We start from the raw sequence: 21,215 nt of genomic DNA, 5'->3' as shown, positions 1-21,215 counted from the left end.
CGACACCCCGGGTTGCCAGTTAGCGGAAAATACAACTAATTTCAGCCATGGTGGAAGCCAGCAAACAAAATAGGTCAGAGATCGCAGATTCTATCCGACCTAGTAAGCTCCAGAGGCATAACACGGACAAATCAACTCATCAACTTACATTGTAAGGCTTGTAGCCTGCCATAGACCCTTTTCACAGACTGTAATGATGCGTTTTAACGGTCATCAATATTGTAAATCCTGCAAAGTTTTTTATATTTACATTAAAAAAAAAAAAAAAAAAAGTATGTACATTTTATAACACTATACTTAGTAAATAGTCAGTCGCTCTGTTTTTTCCTCTTTTCGAAAGTTATAAAAACACTATTGTGGAGTTTTTATTTTGCTATTTGTGCAGTTGGAAACACAAAAAATATATATTTAACGAAGTCTCTTTCACCGCTATCCACAAGTTTCCTACGCCCCATGAGGCCTTGCGTCAAAAGTGGGAGTGTCTTCCGGTTCGAAGTAAACAAGCGAGACGAGACACTCATTCAAGATTTAGCGATTAAAAATTGCGAAAGTTTGGCCTTTATTTAAAGACTTAAGATATTTTACCCAACTATGACGACTTCCGCTTCTGAGAAACCCAGAAATGAAAAAACAAAACACAAAAAAAAAAAAAAAACAGGTAAGCGCAGCTGTACCCCCGAGTGAGCCCAGAAGATAACTTATGTGATAGCAAAATGACCTCGAGACATAAACTTTCTTTAAGTTTCGTTGAGGGAGACATATTTACGAACAGAAAACACAAAGTGCTGTTATAGAAACTTCGCTTAGTGCACCGCTGTCTTTGTGTTTCTGCAACTTCTGTCAGCGCAGCGCGTTTTGTCACCAGAGCATGTGGATATTGTTTTTCTCAACATGAACATGTAAAACAATATAAACACGATAATTATACTGACTATGTGTTGGGTGTACTAAGTAACACGTTACTGTAATTAAATTACTTATCCACTGAAAAAGTAAAGTAAGGGATTACTGTTCATTTTTAGGTAATTTAATTACAGTTACTTATAATGTACTTGCCTTACATACTGTAAATTAGTTCAACAGTTCTGTTTAAATGGTAAAAGTGAACGCTGCCTCTTTAAAATCGTTAGCTGCAGTTGCGCGTGAGTTCGCAACTTCGAACCAGTTGGCTGCATAGTCGCTGTCTGAAGATGTCGGCAGAAGCGAGTGGCTGTTTTGCAGAATGGAAATATTCCAGTTACTTCACTTTTTTGACACAGGTAGGCAAGAACATTACGGTAAAATGTAAGCTATGTTCTAGGGAGAAAAAAAACTGCGCGCGCTCTCTGAGAGACTGTCTTCAGTCAGTGCGCTCTCAACTAAAGCGCACACACATAGCCGCCTCTCACGAGTGTCAGATTTTCGCTGTTTATTACACATAAACGTTCAAATACACACACAGTTATGTCAAATAATATACACTAACAAGAAGCGACACTCAGTAGAACGTTCCGTTGCAACACGGGCGCGTTTCCGCCATTTTGGGGTGAAAGCCAGTCGGGAGTCCAGTTTCTATGGCAATATCAGCTGCTTTGTTTAAAAAAATCCAACCTGAATGATGACAACACAGAATAAAATACTATCACTAGTGATCATCAAATCCTTTTAACAGTTTATTTTATAGACTTTGTGTTTAAGTCTTCCACTTTTTTTCACAAAACCTTTGCTCTCTAGAAACTCAATCAGTTTGGGTTAAAATTCTTTGAAGTTCAAGTATAAACACTGAATTAATACCAACATATGAAATTAAATTAAGGACATGCATCAGAAAAATTATGAATATAACAGCTTGATTTTACAGTGTTGTCTAATGTCCGTTAAAGCAAAAGTGTCCAAAAGTGGGAAATGCAATGCATCATGTATTATAAGATCATTATGTTTGTAGCGTGATCCATTAAAACGTACAATATATATATTTAAATTCAGACCTGTTACTATTAGCCTACTCCACTAGGTCTGAAATATAGGCTATTGTTCGCTGCAAACATGATGATCTTAAATGTATTAATTATTAATTTACTATTAATAAATGTGTAAAGTTGCATAAAATGGAAATACTCAATAAAGTAGGCTAACTAGTTACCTCAGATGGTTGAATGGTTGGATTCCACAACTGGTAACATATATAAGACAATACAACATTTACTGTAGGAGCCATGCAATTTACTGGTGACTTAATTTAAAAAAAACTGTTCTATTGTGCTTCTGATTTGGCAATGAAATTCGCCGATTTTGGGTACGTAAGATGTGAAGGATTCTATGGTCCAGTTAGTATTTTCACCCCATAATGGCGGCCGCGCTACCGGAGAGCCATCTAGTGGCTGTTACCCAAAAAGTATCGAAGTGTCGCCTCTTGGGTTCTATACTCTATGGTTATGTCAAAATGCCCGTCTTGGCGTATATTCGCGTTGGTTTTGTGAATGTGAACAGCATGTATAACATCATATTGTCTCTGTCCATTAGGTCTTAGTGACAGCAGTCTTTAAAACATGCTACTGTCTACTATTGGCTGTCTGTATTATAAATGATAATCAAACAACAAAAGAAAATCTTTAATAAGGATTAATCTATATTTAATTTATACAGTTATGACTATGCAGAGTTATTTTATATTTGATTATTCAGTTTCTGTGGTAGCCTATTTTTACTTACTAGCCTACTATTGGACCTACCTGTAAATATATAGCATTGTTTTATTTGTATCTTTATATATTTTTACCGTGGTATCGACTTGGTATCGAGTATTGTGCACTTTTGGTGGTATCAGTACCGACTACTAGATTTTTGGTATAGTGACATCCCTATTTGTTACTAAAAACTTTAAGTATTATAAAGTAAATAAAAGTATTATAGTATGTTTTAATAAAGCTAAAATGTTTTAAAAGAGCTATAAAAGGCTAAACTATTCCATATTTGACTCATATTTATATTTCTATTGTTTCTTTCTATTGTCTATCCAGTCAAGGTTTATAGGGATTTTAAGAAGTAATTAGTAATGAGTTGAATTACTTATTGAGTAATTAAATTACTTTTCAGACAGAGAAATTAGAAAAGTATTTTAAATACAACATTGATGATATAATTAGTGATTAATTACTTTTTTGAAGTAACTTACCCAACACTGCTCGAGTGTACTGTAGGCTATAGGCTACGTTCTGTACGATAACTGGCGCAGTCTGCTTTATCAGCGTTTTTCCCGTTTGCGCTGCTTGAGCTTAAATGCTTTTGTTCTTTATATTTTTTGTTTACACGTATTGTTTAATGTTTTGAACTAAAAGAAAACCTTAAGATATAACATAAGCTTGTTGTGTATATTGCTTAATCGTAAGCTTGTTCAGAAATGGTGACAAAATCTTGATGAATAAAAAAAACGTCTTTCTCGTTTAACGTAATTTAAATAAACGAATATTCACATATTCGTTTTTTATGAGCCCAAATATTCGAATATAATATTTTTGAAAAATGCTCATCCCTATTCCAAACCTATATAAATGTCTTTGTTCTGCTGAACACAAAAGAAGATATTTGGAAGAATGTAAGTAAACAAACAGATCTCATCCCCCATTGACTACTATAGTATTTATTTTTCCTACTGACAGAATTTTCATTTTTGGGTGAACTATCCCTTTAATGACTACCAAATGAGTATGCCAAATTTAGACTGCAAAGGGCACACAGAAGCGCTTTTGAGATGGCAGGTGTCTTTACAAAGACTGTTTAATGCTGCTCAGAGGTGGCATAAATGCATTTATGCAGCAATTTTAACTGTATACTTTGTCTTTGCTGGCTGAGGTAGGTCAGAGCAGGCATAATTTGGTTTGTCTTTTATACAGCATTATGTCTTTACACATAATTTTGAGTAGGCACAGAGCAGCCTTAACTCATCCGTTTAAAGAAGCCTATAAAATGTGATTATCAGCCGATACGAATCTGTGGCCGATCGATCAGAGCATCCCTAAAATTTGAGCTTTTTGTGCCACATCATGATTAGTTGGTGTATTACATGACAAATGGGCATTGATATACACATTGTCATAATAATTATAATTCAAATGCATTTTGCTTTATTGACCACAATATTAGTTGATCATTGTTGAGAGGGGCACTAATTAATTTTGAAAAAGGGCAGGGGCTTGAGCCACTAGCCACTGATAATAGGCATAAAAGATTGACAATAGGATTTTAATAATCAATACAAGAATTCTTCAAATGAAGTTTTACGCATGGCATTTATAGTGAACCCCTGTATGGTGAAATGGATTACAGGTGTGCAAGGGAGAGACAGAGAGAAAAGAGACAGAAATAGAGGCAGGGAGTAATTGTGAACCACTTAAACACAGTAGAAGCTGATGATGAAAGCAAATCTAGACTGACAAGCCTGTGCCTGGTTCAGAGTACCAAATACTCTGAGCACACAATAGAATCCTGATTGAGACAGAGAGAGGGGGAGCGAGAAACAGATGAAATGATGGAAAGAAACAGAAAAAGAGAGTGTGACAGAAACAGAGCAGTGTTTAGGAGAGAGGGGGCCAGTGAAGCTGTAATTAAGTGAGCAGTTTCTGCAGCAGGGAAATGCTAATTCCTCTCTCACTGTTGCTCCTGGTTAATCATCTAAAGCAGCTCCTGAAGAGAAGAGTAAAATTTCTCAGCATTTGTCTATATCTACTTTATTATGAAAGTGTGGGAGGAAAATTGTATATATGCATGCATGTGTTTTTAAAAATAGATTGTTGCAATTTTTCATTGCTCATTATAAAAAGTAATTACGTTACATCTGGACTTTTTACAGAAAGTATGTGCTTTACTATTGCTTTACTTTGTCCAACCTGTCACCGTTAGCTAACTGAGATTATGCTTGTCATTTTTTTTTTAAAGTTGTACATGCTGTTTTTTTGCTGTTTTGCACACTTAATAAAGTATCATAGGTGTATTTATTGACCTGTATTTACAATGGAATCACAAACTTCAAAAACTTTAGCAGCTTTTCCACCATCGGGCCAAACTGTTCCCATTGCTTAACCATTCCATTCCGTAACGATCCGGCCCAGTCAGTATGGATATGCTTTCATTTTCCACTGTGGGGCTGATAACAGAACTCTCTGAAATGTAATACAGATGCATCAGTCATTGCCTTGTTTACCGACGATATGAGATGCAAATTCCAACCGCGTTATGGAGGATGATCAGATATTTCTTTTAAAGGGGGGGTATAATGCTATTTCATGTATTCTGACTTATTTACACTGTTAAAGAGTTGGATTCTCATGCTAAACATGGCCAAAGTTTCAAAACACGCGTCGACCAGAGCGAGAGAGCAAGAGCGCGCCCATCAACGCGCGTTCGAAGTCGTCGGCAGTGCTGCACAGGTCACAGGACTTCACGAAATCAACAATGTCACCAAAGAAGTGTGTTTTTGGTTGTGAGGGAAAGATAACCTTGCTTCCCAAAGAACCCAGCGTTAAGTGGAGCTGAGAGTTTTGTGCTCATGCATTACATTGATGCGCTCTCGATATTTGTTATTAAAATAACCATAGAAACTGATAGTTGCAATCACTTTTTTATTGGTTAAAATGAATGGAGAATATCCCTTTTTCCGAGGCTGCTCGAGCCCTCAGGATCGGCGCTTATGGTTTCATAAACAAGGCCCAGTTCCACACTGGATTTACAGATCGTTTGAAACTGAAAGATGGAGCGGTCACAGCGATAATGATCCCGGTTATGAGTCAGAAATTCATAAATTCATTATTCATCATTCACTATACGCTATATTCATTATAGTGATTCAAAAGTTATCCAGGGATAATGCAATGGTGTATTGTGTGTGTTTAAATACATTTGTTTAGCTGACCATTGATAGCTTGCAGACGATTGCTACGCAAAAGCTGCGCGTGCTCATCACTCTTTATCTAACCTTATGTAATAAACTGAAGTTTACTGAAATAAATAATTTTAATTAAATGCAACATAACCCAGTTATCTGGAACCTGTTGACATAAAAAAGTTAAGTAAATCCAACATATAATTTTTTTTTTTTTTTTTTTTGAGTGTGTGTGTGCACCTTAAACTCAATGTGAATCCCCATTTGCAATTTATTCTGCTTTCTTCAAATTACCATATTTTTGCATTAAACAGGTAATAAGAGCAAGTTACAGATTTTGATTGCAAAATAGCACCAGGGACCTGTATTAAGAAAGTAAATAGGGTCTATTTTGATTGCATGTTGATAATCTTATTTCTCCCAAGTCCCAACATAAGGAAGAGAGAGGTTGTCAATTGTATTTGTCTGTAAATAAATGAATTACTAAAGACTACATAATTACATAATATATTAGAAATAAAGTGGGCGATTTAATCACTGCTAGTTTGGCAGTGATTTTCAGTTAAGAACACATTTTAATGTAGTACTGAATTCAGTATTTGCATGCTCCTGCATCATATGCTTTTAGTAAATTTGTGTATTGATCTTCATGTGAGATAAAGTCAATTTGAATGAGTGATAAGTTCTCTGCATTATGCAGGCTGTTTCCCGTTGATGTGTACATCCTGAGTCAACCCTGGAACTACACTACACAGGTAGTACATTTGTCTTCTGTCACGTGACTCCTTTTTTTTTTTTTTTTTTTTTTGGAAGAATCAGACTTTATAAAAGGACAAATAAGTGAACAAGGAAAAGACTTTTCGAACCATGTTAGGGGAAATTCTTTTATTTGTCACACCAACAGGCCTGACTTTAATCCCTCTTATTTCTATTGATCACAATCTCTGATCTTATTTATTGATGGTAGCAATACACTACTTTTCTTCCTTCACAAGTTGTAGTGAAATTGCTGTCTCAAATCCTCCTTACAAACTTAGATGTTCAGTACAGTGATATGCTACTGTGCCCATTCAACCTGATCTGCTCACATTAGAGTGTTGCAATGGGTTAAACAGGATCATATGCTTTCATGTGTATTCATGTACTCTAGCATCATTTGCTTTTATGTAGTTCTGTAGTCACATATCATATTCTCTCTGTGGCATTTATTTTGAAGAAGACAGTGTTTACCTGATATTTAATATACCTTTTTGGTGCATCTCTCTGTTGGCCTATTTACATAGTGGTGGGGGTCTACCCTCCTCTCTGGTACCATCTGGCCCAGAACAGAGACAGAGCTGGCATAACCCTGTTGACCTATGTAAAAACACACGCATGAGAACACACATACACGTGTACACAAGTGTGCACACTGATCCACCCACACCCACCAGCAGGTAGGAACAGTGCTGGGCCATCTGCTTTCCCCTCCATCCAGCAAATCTCCAAAGATCCTTGGCTTTTTATCTCTCTCTTTCTCTCAGTTTTCTCTTACTCAATTTTAATTCTATTTTCATACTAGTTACATCAACAAATTCCCAGAGCTGTTTATATGAAATATAATGAGATGTATTTTTACAGTCTATAAATGAAATTTTTCCATCAAGATCATGCATGCTGTACAACTTGGAATTTGATCATCATTCTGTAGGCGTCATTGACCACTTTTTGCAATAGCCAATTTTGTCGTCACCACTTTATGACAAAGCTCACAGGAGAGATGTGTCTAGAGGAAGCATCTCCAGTTGCTGTCATTTTGTCATTTTTAATATTTTGCTGTTGTTTTTGTTGTGGTTGTCATCAGCAAAAAAAAAAAAAAAAAAAAAAAAAAAAAAAAGCTGTCACAAAAATTTCCAGTCATACGCCTATGCAAATTTTACAAAAAGTTAAGGTGGATTAGAACCCACAGATTTCCCTCATACACAAAGCAAAACTTATTATTGATAATTTAGTTCATGCATTTACCCATTTACGTACAAAATCCCAGGGCCAACAGTATTGAAGTTTTCAAATGTCAGAAGTGCAGTTAAGCACTTGGATTGATCAACAAGAATTTCAAATTACTGTGTAATAAGTTAGTTTTATGTTGAATTAAATAGCCATTGTATGTGCTACTGAAATAGTTGTTTAAATGCTTGGCATTTATTTCTAATCATAATATTATTATTTATATTTCATGTTTTTTGGGGTTTTTTTTATTAGATTTAATGTCTATAATTTCTAGGACAATGGAGATTTGACAGAAAAGTAAGTATACTTCCACTGAAGTGTAGTTAAAGAGAGTACACGTCCATGTTTCTTAAAGGTATAGTTCACCCAAAAATGAAAATTATCCCATGATTTACTCACCCTCAACCCATCCTAGGTGTATTTGACTATCTTCTTTCAAACAAACACAATTGGAAATATATTTAAAAACATCCTTAGTCTTCCAAGGTTTATAATGGTTGTGAATGGCTGCCCAAATTTTGAAGACAAAAAAAAATGCATCCATCCATAAAAAATGAATCCATATGACTCTAGGGGGTTAATAAAGGCCTTCTGAAGCGAATCGTAGATCCTTATTTAAAACTTTATGAAGTAAAATAACGAGCTTCCGGTGCGACAGCCATATGCATTCAGCGTATGTCCAAAAAGCGATAACTTATGTGACGTAGTACACAATGCCATGACGTTCTACACTACGCTATGACGTACTACGCTATGTCCTACGCTATAACGCGTAGTACGTCATGACATTGTGTACTACGTTGCAGAAGTTAAAGGGATAGTTCACCCAAAAATGAAAATTTGATGTTTATCTGCTTACCCCCAGGGCATCCAAGATGTAGGTGATTTTGTTTCTTCAGTAGAACACAAATGATGATTTTTAACTCCAACCGTTGCGGTCTGTCTGTCATATAATGCTTGTCAATAGTAACTCCATCTATAAGAGTCAAAAAAACAAGCACAGACAAATCCAAATTAAACCCTGCGGCTCATGACGATCATTTTTCACCTCTAAAACACCACTATGTCCAACTACCTTGCGCATCCGGTTGGTGAGGTCTGAACGCGCTCTGACAACGGAAGTGATGTCTCGCACTCATTGAAGTATAAGCACGAGACATCACTTCCGTCATCAGAACGCGCGTTCAGACCTCACCAACCGGATGCGCAAGGCAGTTGGACATAGTGGTTTCTCACACAAACCGATCGTTTCGTGTCTTAGGACATCAATGTGTCATCACGAGCTGCAGGGTTTAATTTGAATTTGTCTGTGCTTGTTTTTTTGACTCTTATAGATGGAGTTACTATTGACAAGCATTATACGACTGACAGACCACAACGGTTGGAGTTAAAAATCATCATTTGTGTTCTACTGAAGAAACAAAGTCACCTACATCTTGGATGCCCTGGGGGTAAGCAGATAAACATCAAATTTTCATTTTTGGGTGAACTATCCCTTTAACGCTTTCTGGACGTACGTCGAATGCGTATGGCTGTCGCGCTGGAAGCTCGTTATTTTATTTTATAAAGTAGGTGTTCTGCACCTCCACCCAGCAATGCAGTACTCCTCTTCTTCTCCACAAGCTCACCATCCATTCAGTTCTTTTGTCTATGGCTCAAGCCCTGCAGCTGAGGCCTGCACTTCAGTGGATTCTTGTAATTGAGTTTTTAGGTAATTATAGAGGAGCTAATGCATCTTAAACGCCTTTAAATTAGGAATAGTGATTATTTAAGCTCACTTTACACAGGCTGGCGGCAAGAGTAGTTCAAATGCTTGTATATGTTAGTGGTTCTACCTGCTAAGGTGGCAGCCAGCAGGTTTATGCATTTGTGTGAGCCCATCCATTTTAATTCATTTTTCTTGTCATGTAGGTTAGACAGTGTAAAGTTTTCCCATCATCACAGAAAACAGCAGAATGAGGTGAGAAAAAGATGGTAACCTTTCTGTTGCCCTTTGTAAACACCAGGGATCAGATGGAAGGCCCTCTGAGGAACATCGAGGAACCCTTAAAAAAACTGCAAAAGACCATAAATGGGAACAGCCTAGAGAAAAGCAACAGGATATTTGACATTGTTCCAAGTAAAACCACCATTTGGAATCACTCAGAAATGTACAAATCTTGGACAAAGACAGCAAGCACCTTTAATCTGCAACTTTATACCTCTGGAAATGGGAAACAGAACCCTTGAATCTCTAGATCCCCTGACCTCCACCCTAAAAGCTTCAATCTTAAGCTTTGCACATCCCAGAGGAATCTTTCTTTCCTTATACCTTTTTTCTTATCTTTTTTCTTTTCTAAATTAATAGAGTTTGTTCAGTCTCTCTTTACATGCATAAATCTCCCTGAACAAATACTTCAGAATCCTCCCAAAAATCATTATTTTTTTACAGTGACTTTCTACTGTAAAATCCTGTCTTTTACTCCAAAGGAACTGCTTTCTCAGAGGCCTGATGTCCTGTGGAGCACTGCGCTCAGCTGAATGTAATTTTAAACACTTTTTATAGTGTTAGAGACAGAAACTGGTTCAGATGGAATATATATTTCCATGAGTTGCATCAGGAGAGTCAGCATGTTCACTATCAGGCATTGGCAGCCTCTACATGTTTACTGTCAACTAGCATCATTAATACATCTTTGTCATCTAATCTGGCTCTTCTCTTTACCTTATACTTTGGTTTATGACTTTTTAATCTTCAGTATTGCCTTCTTTGTTTTCTTAAAGCGTGCATGTGCTCCTCTGTCAGTGCGCGTGTGTTTCTTTTTCCTTGTTAAGGTGATTCAGTGTATTGCTAAGGGATCTCTGAGCCCTCAGCTCTCTCTACAAAGCTTTTCAATTAGCCCTTAATTGCCTAATTACCTCTGGGTATCAATGAGCAATGGAGAGAAAGAAAAAAAAGGGGGAAGAGGAAAGATGAGCGATCTAAAATACATGTCAGTGTTTTAGTCAAGAGGTCAAGGTTTGCCTGATTAGCATGGTCAAGTTAGCCCCTACTGGTAGATGTTGTAACTACAGTACACCATCCAGAATTTAAAAAAAGCATCTTTCTCTATTGACTGCCATTAAAATATAGCAGTGCGTTATAGTAATAGTAATAATAATAACAATAATATTACCAACCCTAACACAAGCACATTACAGCTGTTACTGTTTAAATGATTTTTACTAAAATCAGGCCACTTAATATATCAATGTGCACTCTCAGAAAAAAAAAGGTACATGATGGGACAAATAATGTTCCTTGAAGAACAGTATGCATATCGGAAACTGCAAATAAGTTCTAAAGAATCTATAGCTATAGAAATCAATAGATGTACCAAATGATTCATTGATTAACCACTAAGATCAGTTGGGTTAAATAACAGACAAATGAACGAGAAAGGAAAAGGGGAGGAGGGGATATAGATTTCTCCTACAATACCTAGAGAAAGCTATAATGGCTTTATCCAGATAGACCGCCTTGGTTTTAGTTCATAAGTTTTTCTGATGACAACAGAACAGGAAAATGCCACATGATGCATGTGGAGCTTCAGACTGAATCCTTTTTTCTCCATTTTTTCTATTTCTTCCTCCCTCTCTCTACTTCTGATCTCTCTAGAAATGTAACTCTTTCTTTCTTTCCCATCTCTCTCTCTCTCTCTCTCATGATCCCCCTCCCCCAGTCTCTCTCTCTATCTATATCTCTCTCTGGAGGGCTCTGAGGGAAGCAGTGAAGCGCCACAGCGAGCTCCTGTCTGTCACAATCACACATGTTTCCCATTAATGTGACAAACACAGTTGACATCCAATTTCCCCCATGTGCGCCAGCTTCCCACAAAATGGATGATGAGACTGCAAAACCCCCGTTCATGATAAACAGCGGCATTCCTCTGCCTCAGGGGAGGAATCCACACAAGCAGCGCCATCAAACACATGAATGGCATCTCATCTCATACTAAGTGAACGACCAGGGCAGGTGCGAGGGGGTGGGGTGGGGCTGGGGGAATGAACGAAGACACGCAGTTGTTATTTAAGGGGAGCAGACATGTCTAGCGGCGTAGGCAGAAGCCGACACAGACACTTTGGCGTGCGAGGTTCTGACAGGCCGTTTAACTGTGCCATCATGACCTCTTGCTACAGCTGTAACAAACAATAGTCCTCAGACTGACTGAACGGATGTTGACTCTGTCAGAAGAACTACCAGCGAAACTCTTTTGGCATTCTGGGATGCCACTGTCAATCTGTGCAGCCTCTCCTGTATCATTATGATGTCATGATGACCCGCACAGCCTCAGCTATACCAAGTGGCTGGAGTCAGACAGACGTGTGTCATTTGCTGCCCTCTGCTGCCACCTAGTGGTTGACTTATCACAGCAGGTATCATTTCAGGATGACCGCATAAAATGCAGACACTCAGCAGCACGGTGGCCATGATAATTCATTAGAATGCTAGGCAGCTATTAAAAGACAACAACAGGCCTTATGAGCGAACTGCTGAGCTGCGCACAAAGTGAATGCGGAATACGATTACTTTGTTATCTCTCCCAGTGGGAAATCAAACATTTACTTTGAACAACAAAACTCTGTCTTTGTCTAACCCCAACACAACCGCCCCAATCGTGTGTTTTTTCCTATTAGCATCAGATCAATAGTCTTCTTTAGTTTCCTCTATGCTACATTCCCGCTCTAAGTGAAACCGTAGTAAATCTGAGTGAAATTAAATTTACTAATTGGTTTCCGAGGGACAAAGGAAACAAAACTAAATTGATTGCTGTAATAAGTCTTTTAGTAAAAGCACTTTCAGTTCAACTGTTCGGAGGGACAAATTAATTTGTCTTGCTTTCTTTCTGCGCTTTCCTTTTTCTTGCCTGTCTCGCTTCATATTCTCACAGTTTCACTGTTCTCACCATCTGTAGGAGGATGAAATTCTGCAGTGCTCCATTGGTTTTGACCTCACCTTGAAGAACACTAGGACCCGGAGGCAGCAGGTGAGTATAATTCAAAGGAAGGCCTCTAGATTATTTCTGCTGAATAACGCGAGCGCTTAAATGCTTTAGTTCTAGTGTACTAATATTTATTATTACATATGTTTATTGGGCAAGTTGATTTCAAACTTTATTTTTTATTATTATTTATATATTTTATTTTACATTTATATACTAAAAATGAATATATTCATGCATGTCAGTCAATCTGTACACATCAGTCTCAGTATTTTTGTTTTCTATCTGTATTTATATATGTTAAAAATAGAAACATTTTGTGAGAAATGGCATGACATTTAATCATTATTTATTTTATTTTTTTACCACTACCGTTAAAAAGTTTGGGGTCAGTAAGATTTTTAATTTTTTTTTTTTTTTTTTTTTTTCTTTTTTTTGAAAGAAATTAATATTTTATTCAGCAAGGGCACATTCATTTGATTAAAAGAGGCAGTAAAGTTCTAGTTCCAGTTTATTTATGAAGCACATAATAAGTTGACCATAGTACCAAACAATAAAACATTAAAATATAACAATCAACTATAAATAAAAGATATGCAAAACATCTACTCTCAGACTCTTAAACCCTAAAGACTTTTAAAAGTCTTAAAAACTTAAAACATCTTCAGACTCCTAAAACCAATACCTGTGACACCAGTATCTCGACAATCATCAGAAGCTAACTTAAAAAAATATATATGTTTTTAAATGCCTTTTAAACTCACTAAGAGTTTTGATTGTCTGATATATTGTGGTAAACTGTTCCATAACCTTGGTTCGGCAGCCGCAAAGGCGTGGTCACCTCATGTTTTCAGATTCGTCCTCGGAACAACTAAAAGATTCTGTGACTGAGATCGTAGAGTCTCTCCTTCTCCTCCTGAATCAGGTCCATGATATATGGAGGGGCTGTACCAAGCAAGGATTTAAAAACAAATAATAAAATCTTAAAATTAATCCTAAAAGAAACTGGTAACCAATGCAGGTTACCATGGATATTTGTCTTACAAAAGCCCATCGCTTTCCTTCAGAAGGCCTTTATTAACCCTCTGGAGCCGTGTACATTACTTTTATGATGGATGGATGCACTTTTTTGGTCTTTAAAATCAGGAGTGCCATTCACTACCATTATAAAGCTTGGAAGAGCCAGGATATTTTATAATATAACTCCGATTGTGTTCGCCTGAAAGAAGATATTCATTTACAACTAAGATGGCTTGAGGGTGAGTAAATCATGGAATAATTTTCATTTTAGGATGAACTATCCCTTTAAATAGACAATTAAACTAAAAATAAAACAGCTGTGAACTAATCAGTGAATCACCATGACAACAAAACGAAAACATGAGGAAAACAAAATAAATACATTTTCTTTGCTCTCTAACAACAGAGCTGCATGTAGAGTTTAAAATAAAAATTAGAGAAAAATCTAGACACCCAAGAAGTAACTTTATTTGGGGAAAAAACCAAACGCGGCAGATCTTTTCTTCCATATTTTGACATCCGAGTGTAAAGGCTCGTTAAAAAAGAAAAAATGTTGTTGATTGAATTTTGAGATGTGGAATGAAGTCTTGCATATGTCATGTGTCATGAAATATTGACTAAACTTTACAAGGTCAAAAAAAAAGAAAAAAATATACACGGATGAATTATTCACAATAAGATCTTTAACATGCATTTAGATAGGGTGAATTTTAATTTCATGCCTTTAAGTAAATAATGTCTTTTTAATTTGTAGGTTTATTGCTAGAAAATCCCAAATCACACAATTAGTTAAACAAATTTTACTAACAGGCATAACATTGGTGAGTACACTACTCCACTGTTCCACCATAGTCTACATGGGGTGCAGCATATGCTCTATTCAGTGTGAATAAGAATTTGCTAACAGCTAAAGACAATGGAACTAGATGAGTGTTGCAGAGTCCTATAAGTTGTGTGAGGGCTCCCTCTGCTGATTGGGAGAGAATTGTAAAACCCACATATGTTAAAACTATTTCATTTTCATTAAGACATTCATTACATTGTAAATGTTTGAAAAGTTTACATGCCTTGCTACAGTCTCATGTTTCTAACAGCTTTGTTTTAAAGACTTTATATACATTAGAATAATTATTTCACATTTGCTCTCCAAGGAGTCTGAAAGTCAAAACAATTGTTGAGCTTTTGTTAGACATATTTTGCTTACAGTAAAATTAATAAAAACTTGCTGAACCTTTGATGTAGCAGGTCCCAGCTAACACAGTATTATAGATATTTGTTATGTTTGTTATCCCCCTGATTACTTTCTGCTTAATTACACACACACACACACACACACACACACAAATAATCAATACAGTCCAAATGTATAAAGTGTGTAATATAAAATTAGCTCACTGGGGGCATCAGGAAAATGTTCACAGACTAATTCATTGTGACATTTCCATTAGCTAATGATTTGAGGAAAATTTCTCCTAATCCGAGAACATTTTAAGCATTTAATGAGAATGTCCCTTAGAAGGGAAGGAAATCGATTCATTTGATATTTTACAGAAATGTAGTTTACAGCTTTACTTTAAACTATCGAAGAAAAAAAATTCAACATTAAAGGTGATTAGAATCCATTAAATCTATATTATATAGAATTATTGTGCATCAGTGCTTGAACATAAATACATTTTCACATTTAAACCCTCCAGCTGTTTCGTCTGTTATATTTTACTGTTATGATAAACACATTTTCTGTTCTTTTTTGAGGTGTGGTTCAAAATGTTGTTCGCAGGCCACAGATGCTGTCCATAGCACTTTAAGGGTTCTTTCACCCAAAAATGAATACTGTGTCATCATTTTTTTTTATTTTTTTTTTATTAAAGTCAGTAAGGTCTTAACAAACATTGGACTCCACTGACTTTCAGACATTTTTCGAAGTATCTAATTTTATGTTTCACAGAACATAATTAATTTTGGGTTGAACTATGACCTGCAAATAATGTACTTTGTACTTTTAATCTAAATGAAATAAGTAAATAATATAATTTTGTCCTTGTAGATGTAATTAGGGAGGAGTTAGGGTATCCTGTTTCAGTAGTAATTGTGCTTATAATTAAAATTCTTGCTACACAAGACTAACCCAATGCAGTGGAGTCACTATTCTGACTTCACGGATGCAAGGAAAGAAAATGAGGACAGAGGAATGAAAGGAAATCTTATTTCAAATTGGAATATTGTTGATCACTCGAGCATCACTTCAAAGCATCATCAGCTGCGGTCAAGGGATCTGCCCTCTGATTGTTGAAGGGCAACAGGGCATCTTCCTTTCTTATTATTTATTATGAATTTCTTAAATAATCATATATTTAAAAAATTCATAATAAATAATAATAATGCAAGATGCCCTGTTGAAATATATGAGATGTCCTTCAAGATGGCTAACTTTGATTGTTTTCCGGGTCACAGGCTGGAGGACAGAGGAGCAAGGAAATGAGAAAGCGTCAATTTGAGTATTGAGAAGCACCCATTATGTGCTTTTTTTCTCTGAGACGTAATAAGCAGGTCCCCGGCTCAAATATTTATTTTGTTAATATTTTTTTCTGCAGTAAGTTTTTCTGTTGCTTTGTTGCATTATATGCCAACAGTAACAGTTCAAAAATGGCAAAAAAAACATTATTCAGTAAATATACCTCTGTGATATTTAATATTTTGGTTTTCTTCACTATTTATGTTTGTCTTTCTACAGAAAAAATATTAACAAAATCAAAAATTTGAGCTGGGGAAGTTTCTGAAATTTGGTTGATTTGACATGGAATGACCCTACAGTTTTTTTGTTGTTGTTGTTGTTTTTTTGTTTGTTTTGGTAGAGAATACACAGAAAAGTGAAAACAGTTTAATGATTTTATTTAGCCTTTTTAACACAGATTAAGCCTTATATGATATAAACAACATCATGTGCAAACATCAATGATCATTTGAATAAATATAAAACACTTGCTGTACTTTAGTATCCGTAGAATGTGGGACCAATAGTCTTCCACAACTGTCCTTCACTCTTCTTCTTTTCTAGTGAAGAGATGAACAGGTTACTCATTCACTTAAACTGAACTGACAAAAAATCAAGTCCTTATGGTTGTTGCATAACATCTCCTTCATGTACCAAAGAAGAAAGTGTTGTGGCAAAAAAAATCAACTGACTCTTACTGTATAAGAGACAAACACATCCAATTGTCTTTCGAAAGTTTTATTTCTTGCAAGAAAGGTCAGACAGTCATACAGGCTCACAAGTAGCTGCGGAGTGTAAGACAAAGATTACAGTGTTTTCCTGTGGCTTTTATACGCTCTAATCTTCAAGGTTGAAACCCTATTCTCTCCCATATTAGGCACATAACCCAGGAAAAATGCTGCCACCTGTCATGTGACAGTCACAGTTTCTCTTACCTTGCAAATTATACATGCAGTTTCTCACAAATATGGTCTTTTACTTTGACTTGGCTCTGAGCCAAAAATAAAAGCCCAAAAGCAACTGTTTCTACGTGACTAAAAGCCCTTCACACACACACACATTTGTAAAAGAAGATGCCTTCACACTAGCATCAGCACTTCTAAGGAAGGAATTTCAGCAGCATATAGGTCAGGCAGTTTAGAGGAGACAACACAGATTTCCACAACAATTCCTCCTCTTTATCATTTACTGATAACTACTCACTACTTCTTTAACTATCACATTCTTTAAGACTAAACTACTAGTTAACCATATTCAAACTTAAAACTTATTTCACAGCAAATTTAAGTTCTTACATCACATTTATGCTCTTCATTTCTGATTTTCCCATAAATGATCACTCTCTTAAATTTTTGAAAGAAGTTAGAAAAAAATGCTTAAGGCTTTTTCTGTGGGGATAGACCCTGTTTTAAGCAAGTAAATAGGATAGACAAAGAATGGGCTCTACACTTAGATTAATTACGTTGATTACATATTTTCCAGTGTCTCAACTCCCACCTTTTCACCGCAACTGCAGCTTGTGCTCTCACGATGGGCTCTAATTTGCACACTGGCTGTTTCAACACAACATTCCAGCTGTGTCCTTGTTCCTGAGCTGATAGTGGCACTTGGTGTTTATACAGGATCTTGGCGTTAATTGACATGCGACTTTCTCTTTTTGGCACTGATGTGTTGGTCCAGATTAGCCAACCTGAACGTCCCCCTTGGCACGGGGCAGCCTTCCGTCTACTCCTCCCTTTGCTCCTCCTCTTGTTCCTCCTCTTGAGGCGGGGTCGGGACCTTCCTGCAGTGGCTGGCGTGGATCCAAGTGGCCCTTTCTGCTACTTTCACCTCTGTGTGGGTCGTCAGAAGTACTTGGAATGGCCCTAGCCACCTCTTTGCCCTCCAACTCTTTTTCCTCAGGTCTCTCACCACGACGAAGTCGCCTGGCCTGATTTTATGGAGGGTGGTCTCTGCCACTTTCCCCTGAGCAGCTTTCACCTGAACACAAATATTAGACAACAGAGAAGACAGCTCTTTACAATAACTTATCATGTCATGTTCACACAATTCTGTTGATGGCAGCAGTTGCTTACCCCCCTGAACCCCAATTCGTGGTGGTTTACCAAAGAGGATTTCAAATGGGCTCAGGTTTATCCTGCTTCTTTTTCTCATTCTCATATACATAAGAACGATCGGCAGTGCCTTGAGCCATGTGAGCCCAGTTTCCTCACAACATTTTGCCAATTTGTTTTTCAAAATACCGTTCTGTTTCTCGATCGCCCCGCCCGAGGTTGGAGCATAGGAGCAATGCGTCCTCATGTCTATACCCAGGAATTGACCCACCTGTTTTATTGCCTCATTGACAAAGTGTGTTCCGTTGTCTGAACTGATCTTACGTGGGATTCCCCATCTTGGGACGATTTCAGTCAGCAGGGCCTTCGCCACCGCTGCTGCGTCCTGCTTTGACGTAGGGAATACTTCTACCCATTTCGACCACATATCAACCATCGTTAGACAATATTTCTTCCCATTGCATGGGGTCAGTTCAACGAAATCGCACATAAGATATTCAAATGGGCCTGATGCCGGAGGCTGAGACATTTGAGGCATTTTTACTCCCTTTGCCACATTGTGGTTGTTACAAATCACACATCTTTTACAGAAATTTTCCGCAACTGTTGTAAACCCCTTTGTAAACCACAATTCTTTCATTTCTGCCACCATCGCCATCTTTGCTGCATGATCTCGTCCGTGTAAAGACTTAGCGTAATGAGGGTAAAAATGTCGGGGTAAGCAAGGCTTGCCATCACAACTCATCCAAATTGCATCCACCAGCGCACAGCCGGCCTGCTTCCACTGATTCCTCTCTGCCACCGAGGCAAAGGTCTGCATGCTCTGTAAAGAAGGAGAATCAACATTGTTATTTTCAGATAACAAGGTACACTCTGCTTCCTTTGTCTCGCCAGACAATGCCGCAGCCTTCGCTTTTCTGTCAGCCAGTCTGTTTCCTGTTGAGATAGAGTTGGTATCGTTACTGTGTGCTGCACATTTGCAGATGGCCACCCTTTCAGGCAGTAGAATGGCCTCCAAAAGTGCAGCAACAAGAGGAGCATTTAGTATTGGGCGCCCATCTGACTTTAAAAATTTTCTGTGTTTCCACAAAGCTCCGTATAAATTGTGACACATTTACCCGCCATGAGTTTACATGCTTCTGTTAATGCTACAAGCTCAGCTGCCTGGGCTGAGTAATTTGATGGCAACGATCCGGATGATACAACTTCAAATTCAGTTGTTACCGCGTACCCGACTCGATTTTTACCTGTTTGTGGATCTTTGAACGCCGAACCATCCACAAACAAGATATTGTCACAATTTTCAATCGGTTCATCAGAAAGATCTGGACGTGGTGTACATACTTGTTCGAGAGCGGTTAGACAACAGTGATGCTCCTCCCCATCCTCCTCCGTCGGAAGGAGGGTGGCAGGATTCAAGGTTGTGCAACGCTTAACCACAACATTCGGCATATCGAGCAAGATAGTATGGTACCGTAACCATCTAGCTGTCGATAAATGCGATGTTTTCTGTTCTTGCAAGATCATGGAGACCTCATGAGGCACCATCAAGGTTAGGTCAGAATACCCCACAAATTCCCTGGACGCCATTACAGCCTGCTCAGCCGACGCCACGTCCCTCAGACAACATGGCGGTCCTGCTGCAACTGGATCTAATTTGCTTGAAAAATAGGCCACAGGTCGCAGCCTGTCTCCATGACTCTGCAAGAGAACAGAAGTCATAAATCCATGTTTTTCATCAACCATCTGAACAAAGGGCTTGGTCGGCACAGGGAGGCCCAACGTTGGGGCCTGAGACAGCTGAAGCTTCATAATTTCAAAAGCTTCCTCTGCCTCCACTGTCCACTCAACTCTGTCACATGACTTCAATCCCTTTCCCACTGTAAGGGCTCTCAAGGGCTGTTCGTGCATCGCATAATTGGGGATAAACGTTCTGCAGTATGAGCACATCCCCAAAAATGAGAGCATTTGTCTTTTTGTAATTGGTTTCAGCACATCCCTTATCGCCTGCACCCTTTTTTCAGACAGTGATTTACTGTTTCTGGAAATTACATGCCCTAAAAATGTCACCTGTTGCTTGACAAACTGCAATTTTGGCATGCTGACTTTGTGACCCTCCCGCGCCAAATGCTTCAGGAGGGAGACAGTGTCAGTCACGCATGTGGGTTCATCTTTTGCACAAATCAACAAATCATCAACATACTGAAGCAAGGCAGTCCCATCTGTCAGGGTCATAGGTTCCAAACTCCTTCTGAGAGCTTCGTTGTAAATTGTGGGGGACTCGCAGTACCCCTGACACAAGCGTGTAAAAGTGTACCCCTTGCCATTAAAGTTAAATGCAAACCAGAATTCACTGTTTTTATCCATGGGTACACTAAAATAAGCGTTAGCCAAATCCACTACTGAAAAGAATTGTGCATTTTGCGGAATTTGAGACAATATCGTATAGGGATTTGCTACTAACGAAGCTCTTTGTCTGACAGCTGAGTTTACTGCTTGCAAATCCTGAACAAAACGCCACTCTGTGGGTTGACCTTTGTCCCTGATTTTCTTCACAGGAAAGATTGGAGTACGTACTGGAGAATCATTGCAGGGTAAGATTACGCCTTCTTTCAATAGTGACTCAAACACTGGAGTTATGCCAAGTATGGCTTCTTTTTTCAGAGGATATTGCTGTTGGCTTGGCCTGTAGTCAGATTTTGGAGTGATCACTACTGGCTCACACCCCTTAATCAACCCCACATCATATTTGTGTTTAGCCCACAATTTAGCAGGCACTTCAGCCAATGCTGGGTGTACTTCTGAGGCGCATTCGTTTGCTGTACAATGATCTTCCTTAC

General features: G+C 37.8%; 1 protein-coding gene across 1 annotated transcript in view; it reads left to right on the top strand.

Moving 5' to 3' along the window:
- Window positions 1-16,708: 16,708 nt before the first annotated feature.
- LOC127498671 (uncharacterized) overlaps window positions 16,709-21,215 on the top strand; it is a 79,901-nt gene continuing 75,394 nt past the window's right edge. Inside the window, exon 1 of the mRNA XM_051868281.1 lies at window positions 16,709-16,900. The gene's annotated coding sequence lies outside the window, so the exon portion shown is untranslated. The remainder of the gene's footprint in view (window positions 16,901-21,215) is intronic.

This window comes from Ctenopharyngodon idella, chromosome 17, assembly GCF_019924925.1.
Source record: "Ctenopharyngodon idella isolate HZGC_01 chromosome 17, HZGC01, whole genome shotgun sequence".
NCBI lineage: Eukaryota > Metazoa > Chordata > Actinopteri > Cypriniformes > Xenocyprididae > Ctenopharyngodon > Ctenopharyngodon idella.
Note: the sequence above shows the minus strand (reverse complement) of the source record. Positions and strands in the feature narration are given on the sequence as shown.